The 14,977-nt window shown below is 44.6% G+C and overlaps 1 protein-coding gene across 3 annotated transcripts in view; it reads left to right on the forward strand.

Moving 5' to 3' along the window:
- Window positions 1-4,114: 4,114 nt before the first annotated feature.
- Window positions 4,115-14,977, forward strand: part of NAP1L1 (nucleosome assembly protein 1 like 1) — a 39,052-nt gene continuing 28,189 nt past the window's right edge. For 2 of the 3 annotated variants that reach the window (XM_082310718.1, XM_082310720.1), the window contains exon 1: window positions 4,115-4,211. The gene's annotated coding sequence lies outside the window, so the exon portion shown is untranslated. Of the gene's footprint in view, window positions 4,212-5,125; window positions 5,143-14,977 lie in introns of those variants that run through there. The other variant, XM_082310719.1, reaches the window with a different exon arrangement.

Here is a 14,977-nt window from a genome sequence, read left to right on the forward strand (position 1 = left end):
AGAATTGCTTTTTGCCACAAGAAAGCAATTCAGTCTTTTAAAAGGAATACTCTGGATTCACTGTTTTCATTGTGTGCTGGTAAACCTAGTACTTCCGCACAGGATTTCATCGTGGTTTGAAACTGTACCGAGGAAAAGGCATCTCTTTGTGGCACTTGGGGAACCTTGGGGTTTTTATTTTGTAAATGGTTCAGTGAGGGTGTTCTCATTTTCAGTGGCTGATGATAGCTTCCATGGTGACTGTAACTCAGCCAGCGACCACAGAGAGAAGCAGACAAGGAGCACTCATATCGTCCTTCGTTGTAACTCAGTGCTCACATGAGGAGCGCTGCCAACAGATTTCAGGAGAGGGTAACCTTGGGCAATCAGTACTTTGGAAAACAGTCAGGGGTGAGCTGATCTGAAATCAGCTACGATCAGAAGAGAACGTGTGGTCATAGCTTTTCATATATTGCAGGTTTGAAGTGCTGAGCAGGTCCTGAGTCCTGTAAAACTGAGCCTTTGGTAGGTGCCAAGCGTGCCTAGTACTTTGAAGGGGTGTCTAGGTGTTCATGTAATCAGATCCAGGTCCATACTAAGGACCTTTTGCATTTTTCTGTTGGTACAAAAGGGACTGAAAGCAGCTTAAATGTTCAGTGAATCGCCTGCCACAGAGGAGTTCTTGGTCCGAAGTAAACATATCAAGCTCCATGACCAACACATTTTCCTAAGCTAAAGCACGGTTGCTTTAGCTTAGCTGTAGACTGAACGCAGCTCAAGCACACAGGATGCACGCTGTGCTTAGGAAGAGTGAGCCTGGATGTGAGTGCCAAACTCATTTGTTGCAACAGGCTGTTACAGAAATACTGGCTTAGCCTTCTGCAACAGCTTCAGCACTTGACCTTCTTCAGGCCGCTCCACGTACAAACCTAGGCCTGTGCTCCGGCCCCGAGTGTCCTCATGGCCTCTGCCCAGAGATTGCCCCTGCCTGAGCCGCCCTCTACAGCCAGCGTGCAAGTCGGTGATGCAAGCTGTGGGGGGAAGGACTCAAAAGTGAGCGTAGCTGATAAGGCCTGTGCGCTCACGGGAGAGGTCAGATTGCCTGATATTTAATAGCTCTACTCAACTAGCATGTGAGGGACCCGGTTCAAACTCCTTCCTCTGATTTGCAGCAGCGATTTGACCTCAAGTCACTGTCCCCAGGAGACTTGCCCCAGCTTCTATGCCACACAGGGCAGTTCTCCTCGTGTCTCTTACCAAAGCTCTTCCACCTTGGAGAAAACGCTGTGTCTCTGCACGTTCAGTGACCACACCTGCACATTTCTTACACGCACGTTTTACGGCTTTTAAAAAGCTTCCTTTCAAGATGTAATATTTTGAAATATAATGCATATTTGTGAGGAAAATATACCTGTGCCAGTAGCTAATGCGTCCTCGGGTGATTTAATTCCCATTATTCAAAAAAATGATGCTAGTTTGACTTTCTGTGCAATACCAGGGCAATACTCCCAACTATCCAGCCAGATTGAAACTAAAAGTTGCAGAGCATGCTCTAAAGCATGGGAAACACACAGGAAGATGAAAATTCAAAGCAAAGAAAAATATATGGGCCATTAAAACTCAAGCACAGGTTTAATTTCAACTCAAGGCTAACTTTAAAGTTTCTTTAGTCTCATTGTCACAACTGCACAAATGTCAGGATAAGTTGAACCGCTTTGAGAGCAAAACAACCCAAACTAGAAAGCCTGCATGTGCATACAATTCAGGTATTGTAAGAAATGGGCTCGTCTTTTCCTCTTTCCATACACAGATGGCAGGTGCCATGTGGAAGCAGGAGTGGTGTCCGTATGTCCTCTCCCTTGTCCCTTCCTACTTAGTCTTCACAGAAACTGCTACTTATTAAAAAATGTGTCTGTAACTGTTGTTTTTCAAAAACTGCCAGAGCCCTAGTACAAGGACTTGGGTTTTACTTGACTGACCTGACTAATGCAAAACCCCTAACAGACATCCGTGAATTTTGGACGAAAAGGCATTTCCCTCCAGTCTAGAGGTACGTTTCCAGCTTAGACCTGCTTAGACCTGTCCCCACTCCTCGGCCCCTGCTGTGGACTAGCTTACTCTCTACTCCACACTGCTGGCTTCCGCACATCTCATTTCCTCTGTACATCACTCCTCTATAGGGGTCACTGGGTCTCACCTCAGGGTTCTGCATGTCACGAGGTGGCAGGTCGCAGAAAACAAGCAAGGCTAGCCGCTGCCTTGTGAATCACTTGTTTGCAGATGATTACCACTTTAGCTGATTGAATAAAGGGAACGCCTGCAATAGCATTTAATTGGTGCTGCAATAAACACCAATCGATTGCTTATTTTTATCGAATGCCTTCTGTACACCTCTGCTCTCGCCATACTCCTAAGCACCGGACACCTCGGATAAATAAAGAACTAGCATCTAGTACAATTTTAAAATCTGAGGGTTGCAAGGGGGCTACAGGTACTTTCATTTTAGAATCACGTAACATCTCCATCCCTCTTTCTCCCTAGTTCTTATCACTTAGACTATGCTCTGCAACCTTCTGCCTCCATCCTTCTTTTGCCTCCTTACACTTTCGCAGTTTCTAGCTATTTTAAATTGCACGTTATGAAAAAAGCCAACCTCCCAAAATTCAATGTGCTGGGGAATAGGGCATCCTTAAGTTCCTCCATAAACTTCTGTCTTGCAGATGGGATTTCTTTACCACAAAGACATCTGTTTTGGGGGGCTGAGGTTTTCCTGCCATACACTGGAACAAAATGGGTGCCGCCCTGTACAGCAAAGAACAGGATCCTTTATCTTTTGCTTGTTCTTAGCATAGATTGGATTGCAGATACTAGGCAGATCCACCACTTTTTCTTCTTCTTTTGCTTTCTGCTGTCATTTCCATTATTTAAATAGCTATAGTTAGACTGCAGATTGCTTTAGACAAGTAGATGCAAGAATTTAGTAAGAGAATGCACATTAAATATCTGGTAAGCGATATATCCTCAGTAAACAGCTCTTCTGCCATCACACCGTGTGTCTGTCCATCCCACCTGCCTCTAGCAATGTTTGCAACCATTGGCTCGTTCCAGCCAAGAGGAGTGAAAAGTCTCAGACATTTAGGTTTCTGTAAGTTTAGTGTAGACCACAGATATCATCTCCAAGCGTGCTCCATGCTATTACTGAAGACCATGTGCATGGGAGAGAAGCCCTAGCAAGAAATCAGTTTTAGGAAAGTCTTCACTTGGAGCTTGCAGTCAGGCATGAGAGACGTTTGTAGGAAACCAGGCTGCTTAGGTCTCTGGCAGGCAAGTAGGGCAAGTTAAAATGGGAGGGTTGAAGCTGTTGCTGCCTCTGGCTGCCCATCCTGGCCAAGGCAGGAACGATCGAAACTCTGACGAAACACCATTTGAACCACCATGGTTTTCAGCCTTGTCTTTTAAGGTCAGCTGGTGCTGACTGTGGTTTCGCGGTACCTGTAGCCTTTGCGAATAGGGTCTACCTGTTTGAGTAAGTCTGTACCTGCTTGACGGATGGCTGCTATTTTTGCTCTGGTGCTGTCAGAAACCGTCCCAGTTCAGGTTTGAGGCAGCACTACAGCGGTCGGGGCGGCATTGCATCCCGGCCCCCTGGCAGGTCCCCCCTCGCCACCCTCCCGCCGAGGAGGAGGTGCTTTCTGCGCCATGCTGGGGCCCACCAAGCGGGGGAACAGCTGCGGCTGCCACAGCTCAGCCCAGGCCGGGCGGCCCCAGCGCCTGGCGGGTTTGCGGGCAGGGTGCCACCCAGCCGCGGGCCCCCGGCACGCCTCTCCCCTCCGGCCCGCGGCGGGGACGAGCAATCAGCCCGCGGTACGTGAGAGAACACACGTCCCGGGGATGACACGCCCGGGCCTTCCCTCTGCGCCTCCTCCCCGCCCGCCTGCCCGTCGCGTCCCGCCCGTCGCGGCGGCGGCGGGCAGCGGGGGCAGAGCGCCCGCCAGGCCAGGCCCCAACCGCCTCCGCCAACGGCCGGCGCGCGCCCGGGGCGGGCGGCGCGAGGGAGAGCGCGCGCGCGCGTTGCCAGGAGACGCGGGGCGCGCGGGGGAGGGGGAGGGGGGGGTTACGTGGTGACGTTAATTCTATATGAGCGCGAGCGGCGGGAGCTCGGGTCTTTTTACCGCCAGCCGCGCGGCGCCTCCTCCTCGCTCCTGAGTCACCGCCAGCCCCGGCCCGCGCAGGTACCGGGCGGGGCGCCGCGCCGCGGGCCAACGCCGCCCCCGGGCCGGGGGGCTGCGGGCGGGGGGGGGCGGGCGAGGGAGGGAGGGAGCGAGCGAGCGGGGGGCGCTTGGCCCCCGCTCCGCCGCGGGGAGGCCGCGGGTGCCGGCCTGGCCTAGCGGGGCCCCTCGGCCGGCGGGGCGCGGGGGGCCGGCGGTGCCCGCGCCGCCCCGAGCCTCTCAACTCGCGGCCCGCGGGGTGGCGGCGGCGGCAGCGCCGAGGCTCGCCCGGCCCCTCGGCGGGGAGCGCTGCCCGCCGCCCGCTCCCGCGCCTCTCCGCCGCGCCCCGCGGAGGGGCCGGGCCGGGCTAGGCCGGGCCGCGCTGCCCGGGCCGGCGCGGAGGGGAGGCGGGTCCGCCCGGCAACACGTGGGGACGGAGCGGGGCCAGCGGCGCCGCCGCCGCGGGGCGCGCCCGGCGCTGCCGGGGAGGGGGAGGGCGGCGAGGCCGGAAAGCCGCGCGGGCGGAGCGGGGGTGTGTGTATGTCTGTGTGTCCGCGTGTGTGCGTGTGTCCGGCCGGCCGCGGCGAGGGGGGCGGGAGGCGGCTGGGGCGGGCGGTGGATGCGCACATGGCGGAGGGGCGGCGAGTGGCTGCGCGCCGTGGCCTTGCGCGGGCTCCCGCGCCTTGTTCTCGCTGCCGTGCGGGAGCCGCGGTGGCCGGGGCGTGCTGTGCTCTGCTGTGCTCTGCTGTGCTGCTCGCTGCTGGCAGGGGGACCCAGAGATTCAGCCCGGGGAGGGCAACTCTTGCTTCCTGCCTCAGGAAAGAGCGTTTTTCTGTTTTCTGGAGTTCAGCACGTCGCTTCTCTGGGTGCCTGCTAGCTGGTATCGCCGAAATGAGGCCTTTGCGTTCCGCCTGGTGGTAGATGTGTCCATTGTCCGCAGTAGCGGATACAGGAGGTGCGTTGATGTCTGTCACCAGGGAAGACTAAGACACTACCTGAAAGGTCTAGTGACTACAGTTGGAAGTATTGGTTTGTGTTTAGCATTCACATCTACCTGTCTGCGTATAAAACGTATTCCATCTACTCCATATTGGATATTTAGGGGACTTACACTACCAATCCCTGTGAGGCTTTCGATACTTAACACCAAACCTTCCCCATTTGCTTGCAGAAGCAAACGCAAATGCAAACCTTTTTTCAAGTGACTGTGGCGTAGTAGTAATAACGGCAGCATCTTCCACACTTTGTCTCCAAGCACATTGCAGTTCTGTGCGTGTCCGTTTGTGTTTGAAGCCCTATGGAGATACACTTGCATTTCATGATTTCATGTTCTAACTCCTTTGAGGAAGGTAAGGGAAGTGCACACTGAGTGTGCAAGGTATGACAAATACTTTCCCCTGCTCACTCCCTCTATTGGGATTTTAACATCTGCTGGTGGACATTACATTAATCAGGCAGGAGATAGTGCCTGATTATTTTCATTTCAGTCATGAAATAAAACTTGAGAGAAGAGCTAAGGCCTAAGGCTGTGTACAGCTGCAGGTAGTTTCTGACAAAATGCTTGTTAGTAGCTTGTTAGTAGCTTGTTAGTAGCTTGTTAGTAGCTTGTTAGTAGCTTGTTAGTAGCTTGTTAGTAGCTTGTTAGTAGCTTGTTAGTAGCTTGTTAGTAGCTTGTTAGTAGCTTGTTAGTAGCTTGTTAGTAGCTTGTTAGTAGCTTTCCTGCTGTGTCCATTTTACAATGGTACACTCTTGAAAGAATGAGAAAAGCACTGTACTTGGATTGAAGCAAGCTGAATGGCTTCCAGTCTCTTGTAAATCCAGAAATTATCTTAATTCTTAGGGCAAAATGGAATTTGAAATCTGCATACATTGACATTTGAGTGACTTGGATGCCTCTATACCAGACAAGAGCTAAGGCTACTCAGGCTTCAGGTGTCTGAAACATTGATATAAGTGCTTAGAATAGGCCATTGATACCTGAACTTCTGTTTGTGTGGCCCACTTATTCCTGTGAAAGTGGTATATATTAGCAATCTCCCTTCTCTCTGCTTTTTCTGTATTTTGTGACAGGTCTTGCATATCATGTGTTCTGGTTTCTGGGGACAGAGGATTGTAGAATGAGGGTCCTGTGCACAGGTGGTAGATCTGGTGTTTTTCAGAGCCCTTGGCCCTTCTCTGGCATTCCCAGGACTAGGCAGCGAGTGTTGGGACTGCTGGAAGTGTACAGCAGTAGTGTGCTGCATCTATGCAGCCAGCCCAGTGTTACTGGAAGAGCCAAAAGCACTGGATCTGCTGTAGCAGGGTGTGTGTGTGTACACAGAGCAGTAATGCTCTTGCCATCCTTGTGCTTCATCTAGCTCGCTACCTCACTCAAAAACTGTTCCTGGGAGCAGGCAGGGGACTTGTTGTGGTGATCTGCTTACTGAACACCCTGGAAATGGGTGATCTGTTTGTTTTCCTTAGCTTCTTGCATAACTGACAACGAACATGTGTGCACAAGTGAAACTGAAAGCAAGGCATTGTGGGTATGTATGTTATAAAGCTTTGTTAACAGAGTTTTCACAACCCTGAGTGAGACCTGAGTCTTCCAGGCTGAGACCATTCCCTTTAATACAGAACTCCAGATCTTCAAGGAAACTTCATCTTACTGTACTGTCAGTTGCATTGGTATAAATCTGTTTATTCACTTAGCTCCTAAAAGTTGAAGTAATTGTAACAAGGAGAACTGAACTCATTGTGGCAGAGATTATATTCCTTTGGGGAATAAAATAGCTCCAGGATTTGAATTTCAGTAGTGAAAAATCTCAGGGGAAATAAGCATCTTCTATTTTGAGTTCTTGATCAAATCCTTTGGTGAAAGCAGGTTTGTTCCAGTAGACCAGTGTCTACATGTCTATGGTATCTATGCCTTTTTGTTAATATGGTTGTAACCCAATTCATCTTCAGGTTCTTATGACACAGCTACAAACATGCTGTATCTCAGGCTAAAGGTCTGATTCTTATTTCTGTGGGAAACTTTAGGAATTGGGCAGTTTGCAGAAAATGGAGATGCAGGTGTTCTTTAAATGCCTGTTAATTTTTCTGCATTTTTATGTACATTCCATGGAACTTCAGCTCTGGATTTTTCCATGGACTGATAGTGCTTTGGTATTTGTGTGGTACTAGTAGGCATTTGTACAGAAGATAGTACTTTGCAGGCAGAAACACGACTGTCGGTTGTATTTTACTAGAGTTGAGGAGTCTTCTGAGTTAGCTTCTGGTCTGGGTGACTGCATTCCGTCTAACTTCTCATTAGGAAACCAGCTAGTAAATAATAGAGCTGAACAGTACTGTACAAGTGGTGTTCAATCTGAGAAACGGTTGTGATGATGGATTTAATGCTTATAGGTTGGCTTTCATTTGTAAATTACTTTGAGCTCAAAAGTGATTATAATTAAAGTTAATTCAATCTAACTGATCCTCACTCAGCTCAGAGGTTAGTGCAGTTCCTTATCACCTAACTTTGTTAATCTGGAGAGTAGGTCTGGTGTCATAATGTATTTGTCTAGGAAGCCAGACATGCCTGGAAGGCATCACAGAAGTTGCTTGGGGATTCACTTGATGATCTTCTGAAAAATTAAGCTGTTTAGAAACAATGCATGAGGCTTTTAAGGACTTGCTGCACTGAACAAAGATAATGCAAAAGGAAGAATCTTAATTATGAATATGGCCTTGTGTATTTAGTGATAACTTTGACCTTAAGTTTTCAGGAAGACTACATATGTTGCAGACTAAAACTTCAGTTGCATTCAGAAAAGAAAAGGAGACTTTGCTAATTAACTTTTGATAGTTTATGTTTAGTTTTAAAATACAAATAATTCAAGATTTGAAGTAATTTAAGTTCTCCCTGAAGATTAATCTTTTTAATGAATTTACATATTGTCAAAATATAACCTGCATCTTAACTGCTGTCAGAGGTTAGATTGGAGATATTTCCTAGATGGAAAACTGTTCAGATTTTAGTATTGGAAAATACAGGATGCATTTGAGGGCTGAATATGTGCTTAAATGTACATCTGCACAGAAATAATTTGCATTGGTTGTGTCTCAGTTTAAAGCTTAACTTGTGGTAATGAGTAGGCACTTGCATATCACCTGATCTTTGTAGACTTTAGAACAAAATACTACCAGTTTGTCCTTAGTAGCTTTTTATGATCAAAATGTGAAAGCAACTTTTTTAATATGAAAACTTCAGTTTCTGGATCTACCTGTATCCATGTGGTGTTCAGCTGCTGATTTGGCATTTATTTAAAAAAAAAAAAAAATACCACCACCACCCCTCAAACCACAACCAAACCAAACAACAAAGCAACCCTTGCCCAAAACCTGAGAGGTACCAGAATTATTCTCCTTTTCAAGTGCTGGGAAGTCTGGTTAAGAAATTGGACTAAGCAGGTACCTGAAATCTGGAGTGGAGCAAACCACCAGGCTTCTAAGACGCAGGTTAGAATCATAAATGCTTGTTGTCTTTTTTGGCCATCTGCAGTAAGATTTAATTCAGTGAGCTCCTTTCTCTAGATGTTTAATATGTGATGTTTCAAAGGAGGGGCAGTTGATTCACATTTCTTGTGGGATGACTGGCCATTGAGGAAAGTTTCTTTTTAGTTCTGGCTCTAGTTAAAAACCTGGCTTAAGCATTTGAAAGGTTAAGTTGGGGGGACACAGGAGGGGATATGAAATAAAACAATTGTTTACATCCAAACCAATTTTTAATCAGTTCTTTTTGAACTTTCTTTTAACTTAGGTACTTTTGTGTCACTTCTCATTGTACACCTCTCAAATACTATTAATTTCTGATTTAAATGGCTTCTGTTCCTCAGGTATTCATGTTGCTAGGCCCTGAACTGATCTATTTCCTCTCTTCCACAATGTTCAACAGTGAATACAGTATTTTTATTAAGGATACATCACTGAGGTATATAATGATCCTATTTTGCAATGTGTGTTTTTGTCACCATGCATTCACTTCAGATCTTAACTACTTCTGCATGTTGAGTAGAAGTCTTCAGAGGCTGCATGCAATTATACCTGTGTCTTTGCACAGCAATTTTTTGACCTCTTTAATTCTAAATTAGTTTGAATTGCTTCTTTTAATATATGTTACTTTAGATTTTATACTATTTATTTTGACTCTCTTGGATCACCCTGTTAAGCAGTTGTTAATTCTGTGATACTCCGGTTTTGGAAATGACTTGTCTTGACTTTGGATGCTTAAGTATAAGCTGGTGTACGTGCTTTATTATGTTCCTTGCCTGTGCAAGGTAGCATCATCAGAAACATGCTTGCTGCTTTTGAACTGGCAAGATCTTCATGTCATAGTCTCTTGATTCTTTTATCACCTTCTTCACTGTTACGGAGGTATCAGGTACTTCTACTGGTGCCAAAAGCATGATTGAGTGAAATTCAGGACAAAATGTTTATGAAGAACACTTTGTAAATTGTTTCTTGGCTCAAGTTCTTCTCAACAGGTGTAGTGTATGTTTACAAATGTTTTTTAAAGTCTGCACCTGTGTTCATTTGAAAGTGACTTACCGAAACCGTAACCATGTGTGCACTTCTGTTGGGTCTTGCTACCAATTGTGACATCTCACCCCTAACAGCCTCCAAAATGTGGCGAAGTTAGATTGTTGTTGTGTTCTTTTTTAGTGAATGCTAGCTTGTTAGTTGAAAACTGGGTGTTTTAAAGTTTGCAGTTTAGTAATGACTTTGTTTCCATGGAAAAAATATTGAACTGAAGCTCACAAAAAAGTTGCTAAATATATTTTGGGAATTTCAGTGGCTTCTTGGGGAGTGAATGAATTTACAATTTGGAATCATCAGATGTTCCGGCAAACATGACGCTTTTGAAACCTGTACACATTTTTCAGTGTTTTTTAACTCTCTTTTTAGATAAGGATGTTCAGATGTTTTTTTAAGTCAAATTGGATAAAAACTTTAATGCTGCAGTGTGTGAGTCTTGCAGGTGGCAGCATAACTGCCAATATGGTTGCGTTTGATTATGTGGCAATCTCAGTAGTCAACTGACACTCTCCTTCATTTGATGATGTGGCATGCACAAGTTGATCTTTTGAACTGTTCAAATGCATCTTGGTACCCGAAGTACTTCGTTAAAACACAATTTTTATATTACTTTGACACTTTTTAACAGACTGAATACTTGTACCAACGTGAACTGTATAGAGAAATACTCTCTTAGGAAGTTTTATGTATCTTTTTATATATGATTTCATCCCTTCAGGATGGCTGCTGTTTTCCCATTATCAGTGATGGAAAGGAGAAACTGCAACAAGCTATACTGATTAGTTCGTTTGAAAAAAAAACAATCCTTATCTAGATTTTTCAGATTTGAATTTAAACTTCTGGATTACTTTTCTAATAATGAAAGATTGTTTTAAATAGAAATGGGTAGGTTTTCTGCTACAGAATCTTGGCATCCAGAACAAAGGCCACATTGTGTGTTAATTACTCTATTTTTAGAACATGATCAGGGAGCTCAGATCGGTAGCAGAGACAAACATGCAGATATAATTCAGTCCTGATTTTAAATTGTAATTCTGTAGTCCCATTTCCTTCTCCTTATGGAGACTCTTTTTTACTGCAAGAGTAAGCGGGCACTACCTAAAATTCAATAAAACGCTACAAAAATAGAGGAGTTCAGTATTTGTTGACTGAATCTCCATTTCCTGATTTAAAAATTAGTTAAGGGGAAAGTGCTAAAAAATGTTTCCATGTGAGTGAAAGCAAGCCCTGCAATTGCTAGTAACTGAATTAGTTATATAAATGATCACTCTGTTTTGTTTTGAAGAATTTCAGTTTTTCCCACCATATAACTGGCATTCTCACGCAAGTTGTAGAGCACTTTAAAGTTGAAATGTGGAAAATCTGTGTTTTCATGCCATAACATGTATTGTGCAGAGGCCTGCAAGCACAAATAGTGAAACAGCTGGATTGGCAAATGGCTGAAGTTGGTGCCTTTACCTCAGGAGTTATTAGAAAAAGCAAAAAATACCACTTGAAGGGGAGAGAGCAGACAGTTTCAATTAATTGTGTTGTGTTACTGGGTTCAGCATTATCATGATTTAGTGTTTTTTATTCTCTACAGCCAGATTCTGAATTTTACCATGTTCTCACAAGGTAAGGTGACGTAGCATAGTTTCACAGGAACTTCAGACTTGCCTAACCCTATTCATGAGTTGTTATAAAAGGTACTCGCCTGTGGCGGCCTCCATCTCTTGACCTTGCTGTTACTCATGCAACTGCAGGTCTAGCCCTGTACAAAGAAACACCTAGTACTTTTTTTTAGCTTTACAGCTGTTCAGACATTGCTGATGAAAGGAAGAGGGTATGCGTAGCTAAGGAAGAACCACGATAAGCTTTTCCAGCAGCATTTGCCAGTTATATTGGCTTTCGCTGACTGGAAGATAGTTCAGCAGAGAAACCTGGTGTTCCCTTTATGAAGGGAGCATATCTGCCTTGTGGTGATGTGAGTGCTTCCCATTGTGGTCAATTTAGCACTTGCATGTAGCTAAAAGTTCTGAGTAGGTTTTGTGAAACACCACTAACTCATCTGAATTTCTTTTCCTTCTCTGCTTGGTCCAGAAGACCTCACTCAAGCTTCTGCTAAAGATTCCCATATATTGCCATCCCAGTTAGCATTTCTGCTGTTGACCTTGCATGTCTTTTGGACACAGTGGGTACATTGGTTCTTGCACAATAAATTGCAACAAAACAGAGGGGTTTGAGTTACTGCAAGGGTCCAGTGGCACCTTCTTGTTACTGTATTGAGGAACCTGGATTCCTTTCTTCCATTGACCATTAGCTCCTTAGTCTTTTTATCAGACCTTGATAGCCTTTATATTAGGACTATCATTATCTCATACTCTTGTTTTCTGTCCTTGTATTTGGGCAGACAATCTTAATTATCTACTCTAGATTTGAAATTTTAAATTAATTTTGTCAATTTTTGCTCTCCTACATTAACACTCAGAAATCTTTTGTTAACAGAAGAACTCTGAGGCACTAATAAAGGGAAATTGTCTCTGGAGAGTTCACTGGCTGATAATGTCTTACATCAAATAGATGTGGTATCTTGATGTTCTAGCATAGGACTACCCAGCTCACTTAATTGAGATTAATTTTTTTTTTGACCTTCAGCTTTTCTAAGAAGGCATGTTTTTCCATAATATGAACGATGCAATCTGTTTGTAACATGCTGCTTATCTGCCATGTTAATGATAGGCGCAATATCCCCTTGTTTCATGACCAATTTCCATGATAATGATAATAGATGTTTCATGAATTTGATCACACAAGTAAAAAGGCAACACTTGATCTTCTGCCTGATTCCCTTTTGAAATGGCAGTTTTTAATCTGATACATTATTCAATTGCTTCTTCGTGAAGAGGAGCTAAATGCTCTCCTAGTTACTTCTGAACTGTGTGATCCTTTCTCATGTGACAATTTTCTTACCTGGTGGTTGGTACCGCAGCTTGGCCTTGTGAAATGATTGATATGTTTGGGGTTTTTTAGGTCTTAGTACCAAAAAATTTGAAGTGTGTAACTCTATGCCATGTACTGTGCACTTTTTAAACAGTTCACCCAGTTCTGGCTTGGATGTGAATGAAACTGCGCTATGCAGAGCATCTGAGCTCTTTAAAGTTACAAACCTCTCTTAGTGGTTTAAGCAAACTACCCGAAACAATTATTTGGAATATTTACAGTCAAACAGCATCTTGCGATGGATCTCTACACTACAACTTGAAATGTTGTTTTCTTTTTTTGATGCTGATTATGTAAAGAAAAATGTTACAAGCTGCCCTCCTGGAATGCTAGGCAAGAACATCCGTTTGAAGTAACTTTCGGTGAATATAATCCTCTTGAGTTTCCCAGTCTGTAGTGAGAGTTGAACTTGATTGGTATGATGTCATTTGTCTGGCACCTTTGGTTTCTGCACGCATTGCAAATAGCAGCTTACAGGACTTAATCCTGATTTTTTTTTTTTAGTACAACTAGCTGTACTGCAGCTGGACCTCTTTTTCTTCACTGACATCTGACTTAGTCCACTTAATTTATTATCTTGCGTTGCAGCTTCTTAATCCCACATAGGGTTCATTTGTTTTAGGTATTTTCTGTTAACGTATTGTTTTCAGTTGCCCAAGGCTTGCCAGAGACAGAAAGAGGCTGATATGCTGTTCTGCAGACAGGCTGACTTATTTGCAGTGCTCTGAATTATTGACTACTGAGGAAATTAGTTTGAGCAAAAGGGTAGATTTCTCTTAAAGATGAGAGTAAACAAGGCTTGACGGTAGCTTGGGTCCAGTATCTTCAAAAAGCCCATTTGTGTCCCTTGAACTACTTGAGAAATTGCTTCTACTTGCTATTGCAAGCTCATTGTGTGAGCAATTCCTCTAGCGAAGGGGGAATGATGTTTCCTGAAAGGGAGGGAATGGGTACCGGCCGTGGTAGGGTATCCACAGGGATGCTGAACAGCTGAGATCTGTTGGCGGCCTGCCAGCCCTAGGGCTCGTGCAAAAAGAAAAGCTGCTGTTGCGCTGGAGGAACTGTGTCTCAGGAATGTCTTGCCTCCTCAGCTGACTCTTAATTCACCTCGCCATGACCTGTCTTCCTGAGGCTGAGCGGATGTCGGGGTAATCTAATCCTGGCATGCTTACTTGGGACGCTTAAAGCTGACCTTCAGAAAGGAAGGGCTTCTCACCAGAGCGTTTGCGGCCTAGCTGTAACATGGCTGGTGCTGCTGTGCACGCTCAAACTGGTTTCTGTGTGGGTAAAGACTGGGGAAAAAGGAGAGACTGGGAAGGCCTGAATATTTACAGGTTGTGTTTCTATCTTCACTTGAGCAAAATTACTTAGTGAAGAAACAATAACCCCTGAAAACTGAAAGCTTACTAATGGATAACTTGAGGATGAGCACATGGTAATATTATTATTAGTTTCTACATGTATCGCACTACATTTCTTAAGAAACGTGACAGATTAAAGAAGTGAAGTGTCCTTTAAATAGCAAATTTTCATGTTGTTTTGGTAAGATTTAAGTTTTTAAGGGAGTTCTGCTAATTTCTAGTTATTCTGCAGGATGCACTCAAAACTGTGGCTAAGCTTGTGCTGTATTAACAGTTTCCTAACCTTTCCATTTTGAAAAAGAACACATTTCTTGTGTTGGCAGGCTGGCTTCTGATTGAGCCTAAGCTATCTGTATGAAAGAGGTTTTAAACTTTAGCCTTTAGAAAACTTGCGCTGTAGCTTGCTTTTCTGTGCTTTTGCTTCCTTTTTGTAGCATGAACTTCCTATGTGTTGTCTTTAAAGCCCTGCAAAGATAAGATAACTATTTTTTTTCCTCTGCATATTTTTACAGTGAGCGGCAAAACATTGTAAGTGAAGCCTCTGGGCATTTAACCATAATGCAGTGCTACTGGCTGTAGCTGCTTAAGTAACAGGGAAATAACCTCCTTATTTGTAAAATATGTTATCTGCCTGCTGGCTTTTGAACACACGTTTTCATACCCTTTATTGGTACTCATAAGCCTTTTCGTGCAGTCAGGAGGCCTAGATTCTAATAGTATCTCAGCCCAAAGCAATCAGCTAGACACTGAGGCTTGAAGTAACATGCCAGCTGTAGCCAGGTTTGTTATAATCCTGCACTGACAACTGGTGAACTGGTATCTCCCAGGGCCTACTGCAAGGAGTGATACCAGTGAAGGCTTCTTGCTGCTCATGTGCCAAGGTGCAGCCGC

The sequence above is a fragment of the Platalea leucorodia genome (assembly GCF_965183815.1).
Source record: "Platalea leucorodia genome assembly, chromosome: 4".
Lineage (NCBI taxonomy): Eukaryota > Metazoa > Chordata > Aves > Pelecaniformes > Threskiornithidae > Platalea > Platalea leucorodia.